This window comes from Octopus sinensis, linkage group LG5, assembly GCF_006345805.1.
Source record: "Octopus sinensis linkage group LG5, ASM634580v1, whole genome shotgun sequence".
NCBI lineage: Eukaryota > Metazoa > Mollusca > Cephalopoda > Octopoda > Octopodidae > Octopus > Octopus sinensis.
In genome coordinates this window covers 32,483,516-32,489,450 of record NC_043001.1, presented here as the reverse complement: position 1 = coordinate 32,489,450, position 5,935 = coordinate 32,483,516, and positions in this window count along the sequence as shown.

Here is a 5,935-nt window from a genome sequence, read left to right as displayed (position 1 = left end):
TATATATATATATATATATATTATATATATATATATATAATATACTACATATATACATACATACGTTAATATTTTCTATGTACAAACCACACACACACACACGTATATATATATATATATATATATATATATGTAGGTATATATATATGCGTGTGTGTGTGTATATGTGGGTATACATGTATGTATATATGTATGTATGCATGCATGTATGCATGTACGTATGTAATCATGTATTATGTGTGCAAGTGAAAGACTATATTTATATATAAGTTTACTTATATATCTACGTATATCACTCTCGCTCTCTTCCACATTCCACTTATAAATCCTCACCATTTTATTTATCAATTTAAATCTTCCTGACACCCGTACCTATCACATGCGAAATCGTATTTATCTAACCCACCCCCACATTGCCACTTTCTATCTCCCCCATTTCTATATAGATATTATCTTAGTTTATCTACCGGATTCTCTGCGTATTTATCATCAAACTGTCCATCTACCTAGCTAAACTTATATATATATATAAATATATATATATATATATATGTATATAAATAATATATATATATATATAATATATATATATATATAATATATATATATATATATATAATATATTATATATATTATATGTTATATATATATATATATATATGTTATATATATATATAATATATATATATATATGTATATATATATTATATATATATTTTATATATATATATATATATATGCATATTTACATGCATATTATACATATATATATATATATATATATATATATATATACAAACATATATATATATATATAATGTATAATATGCTAGTGTATGTATACATACATATACGTTTGAATTTAGATATAGATGCATAACATGAATAATACACACCTACATTCATAATGTATGTGTGTGTATAATAGAAGATACATTTATGTTATATTTCTCAGTTCGTCTGTATGTATAATAATATATATATGTATATATATATATATATATATATATGTATGTATGTATGTATGTATGTATGTATGTATGTATGTATGATGTGTTATGTATGTATGTATGTGTGTATGTATATGTTGTTATATTTTTATTTCACTCATCAGACTGAGGTAATTCAAACTAGGGTACCGTCTTCAAGAATTTTTATTCGAATGTATCGATCCCAGTACTTAAATTTTAAAAGCCTGGTACTTATTCTAACGGTCAGTTTTGACGAGCTGCTAAGTTTCTGGAATGTAAACACATCAGCACCGGTTGTCAAGTGGTGGTGGTGGGGATGAGAAAACAGACCAGACACACACACACACCACACACACACACACACACACACACCACACACCCACACACACACATATATATAATATATAAATATATATAATTAAATATTAATATTAAATTATATATATATTCATATCTCCAATCTTATTATTATCTCTATTATTTAAGAAATAAATTTGTGTTCTCTTACTAAGCACGAACCGCAGTGACTTATTCACTGCAGCCCTTCTCCTCAGAAATTTATTAGCGCGCCAGAGCCAATACATTGAAATTTTATCACTAGTGTAATCGGTACAGCTACACACGTGTCTGTACTGGCACGAAAGCTGGGGTTAGCTTTTCCGTTTACATTACTATGAACGGATGCACTGAGAAGCACGGACATTTGGATTGCATAAGTAATTCTCTTGTCAAGGCTGAAACCGAGGTATGCATTTAATTCTGTTTTTTTTATCTAATTTTCATCTGTCATGGCCCGCCAAAATTGGTTCTGGTGTTCGCTGTATTTTTCCTCTAGAGAATTTCCTTGTAGTTTGACCGTTGATGGTCTATTTCTAGCATATGGCCGGGCCGACTCCCTAGCAGTAAGCCCTGCCAATATACACATATATTAGAATTTTCTCTGACTCCTCAGATTTTTGTATGCTGGACTACTGGTTTTAAATTGATATTAAAATTAATATTAATTTATCTCCCTCCTTATTTAATTATATATATATATATATATATATATATATATATATATATATATATATATATATTATATATATATATGTATGTATATATATATATAGAGAGAGAGAGAGATGAGAAAGAGTGAGAGTGAGAGGGAGCGAGAGATAGTGAGAGTATGAAAAAGAGATACGATAGACTTCTTTTGGTGTACCAAACCCACTGACAAGGCTTTGGTCGGCCCGAGGCTATATTAGAAGACACCTGCCCAAAATGCCATACAGTGAATGGTTGGGACGCGCGCTGTTTTCCACACAACTACGCCTCGTATATATAAGAGAATGTATAAATAGTATTCATTACATATTGTTTTGTTGTAGTTAATTTGACTTACATCAGTTTCCAATAGTTTTTATAGGTTGGTCCAGCGATTGGCTTACTCAAATTGGTCCATTGATTGGTTAAGAAAAACTGAGACTCAATATAAATATGGTATTCTGGTGACCAGACAGCCATGACTAATGAGGATAACATTAATTCTCTTGAGAAAGTTCAATTTTGCCCAACCAATCAATGAACCGATTGCGTAAACCAATCAATGAGCAAAACCTGCAATGATATTCAGAAACATTTGTAAGTCAGCAGGTATTTAAAGGAAAACATTTGACAAGACACTCAGTCGCCCGCTGACACTCACTGACGCTACAGCGAAGAGGCCAGGGAACAGAAGAAAGACGACATGCACCCAACACCAGAGCTGAAGACACCTACCTCAAAACGGTAGAGGAGTAGGGGCCGAAACCGGACGTGTATCCTTTTGATGATGTCTTGAGCTAACTGTATCCTATAAAGGAGTTGTTGTGGTAGCAGACCACGAAACACGGTTGAAATTCCTCCAATATATTTATATCTTGTCTTGTGTATCATTTTGTGTAAAAGACTGGTGTAACTGGGAGTGCAACCATGGATTTACAATACAGAACTATGATGGATTATAAACAGCCACAAGAGTATACAGAGGCCTTTACTTATTTAAAAATAATTCGTTAACCTGGTGTATTAACAGAAAACTTAAAAAGTATTTTGCCCGGATTGATAATAACTGATTAATAACCCTTTGATCACACACACACGCGCGCAAACAAACACACACATGTAATATGTGTGTGTATGTATATACATATATATATATATATATATAACAAAGTTGAGTTGTGGGGTATCACACGAGTGGAATTATATACCTTCTTTCGTATATATATATAGATATATATATATATATATATATATATATATATATATATATATAGATAGAAGATAGATAGATAGATAGATAGATAGATCGATAGATGATAGAAGATAGATAGATAGATAGATAAATATACTCTTTTACTCTTTTACTTGTTTCTGTCATTTGACTGTGGCGATGCTGGAGCACCACTTTTAGTCGAGCAAATCGACCCCAGGACTTATTCTTTGTAAGCCTAGCATTTATTATATCGCTCCGTTTTACCGAACCGCTAAGTTACGGGGACGTAAACACAAAGCATCGGTTGCCAAACGATGTTGGGGGGACAAACACAGACACACAAACATACACACACAAACACATATATATACATATATACGATGGGCTTCTTTCAGTTTCCGTCTACCAAATCCACTCACAAGGCTTTGGTCGGCCCGAAGCTATAGTAGAAGACACTTGCCCAAGGTGCCATGCAGCGGGACTGAACCCGGAATCATGTGGTTGGTAAGCAAGCTACTTACCACACAGCCACTCCTGCGCCTATGTTGATGTAAACAGGAGACGTAGAACTCAAAATATGAGTTAATGTATATTTTTATAAATATTTAGCAGAAGAAACAGAAGGACTCCAAATCGTGAATATACTCTTTTACTCTTTTACTTGTTTCAGTCATTTGACTTTAATCGAGCACCGCCTTTAGTCGAGAAAATTGACCCTAGGACTTATTCTTTGTGAGCCTAGTACTTATTCTATTGGTGTCTTTTGCCGAACCGCTAAGTTACGTGGACGTAAACACACCAGCATTGGTTGTCAAGCAATGGTGTGGTGACAAACACAAATACACAAATACATACATATATGTTTCCGTCTACCAAATCCACTCAAATGGCTTTGGTCAGCCCGAGGCTATAGTAGAAGACACTTGCCCAAGGTGTCACGCAGTGGGACTGAACACGGAACTATGTGGTTCGTAAGCAAGCTACTTACCATACAGCCACCCATACATCTATAATATATATACACATATGATCACGCTCCAACATCAGATACAGAATCAAGAAAAAATATGCGTATCTGTGTATATGCGTGTCTGTTTACGTGTGCGTATGTGTGCAAACATGTGTATGTGTGTCCTTTTTATTAAAAAAAAACTTTTTAAAATTCACTAAATACCTCTACACAAATACACATACATACACATACACACACACGCATACACACACAGGTACAGCAATCCGTGTCGTTATCTTAGCACTACTGCAAATACCGTCAATGAATTTGTATAGAAATGAACTAATCTTCAGTTGAAGAATATTTCAGACAAACTGAAAATCCCGGAAATTACATTCAGTCACGGAGTATAAAATAACAAGCGAACAATGGATTTTCTAATATAACATTCATTTCAATCTTTACAGCTGTTCCAAGGACAGATTTATAACAAATAATTATTCAAGAGCGTATAACATCGACTATATAATATTGGTTTCAGAGGCCAACAACAATAATAATGATGATGATTTCAAATGTTTGCACAAGGCCCGCAATTTAGCGCGAGTTGAGTAAGTCGATTCCAATGACTCCAGTGCTTCATTGGAACTTGTTTTATCGACACCAAAAGGATGAAAAACACAGTTTACCTCAGCGAAATTTGAACTCAGAAAAAACGGAATGACGAAAATACTGCTAAGCATTATACCTGGCGTGCTAAAGATGTTGTCAGCTCACCACCTTCCATCTATTATACGATATTGATTATATAATGAAAGATCCATAGTCATCTCGTGAACAAATAAATTTGGATGAATTCATTTTGTCATGTTTTTTCATTGTTCACCAGACATATGCTATATATGGATTTGGTAGACGGAACCACTGCCCAGTAGTTAGGGCAGGGGACACGCGGTCGTAGGATCGCGGTTTCGATTCCCAGACCGGGTGTTGTGAGTGTTTATTGAGCGAAAACACCTAAAGCTTCACAAGGCTCCGCTAGGAGTGGTGGCGATCCCTGCTGTACTCTTTCGCCGCAACTTTCCCTCACTCTTTCTTCTGTTGGCCTGCTCGCTTAGCCAGTGGGGTGGCGTCATTTGAAGGCTAAAACAATGCGAAGCGCGTTGTGACCAGCGATGTGTAGTAACATCTGATAGCTTGGTCGGTCACGTGATCACGTGATATACATGCATACATACAAGCCAATCTTCCCCTCCAAACGAAGAAAGACGCTATTACGATGATATTTCTATGCATCTACCTACGCATCCCATAACCATGATCTATCGCACATCCCATTTGCAAATTATGAGCATTACAGCTATTACTTAAATTTCGAGCTCCCAGAAACCGCTGCCGAGATAAAAAAAATCTATGCCTTCTTTCTACAGTATTCTGTATTTTCTATACTCTAAGTAAAATAAATTTGTTTACCAAGATATATAAATTTATATGTGCTAATACATATGTGATTAGCTTCTAACTGTATTTAGTCTTCGGGGTTGCTGTGTGGTAAGTAGCTTGCTTACGAACTACATGGTTCTGAGTTCAATCCCACTGCGTGGCACCTTCGGCAAGTGTCTTCTACTAAAGCCTCGGGCCACCAAAGCCTTGTGAGTGTATTTGGTGGACGGAAACTGAAAGAAGCCCGTCGTATATATGTATATGTATATATATATATATGTGTCTGTGTTTGTTCCCCACCACCACCACCAACATCGCTTGACAACCGAT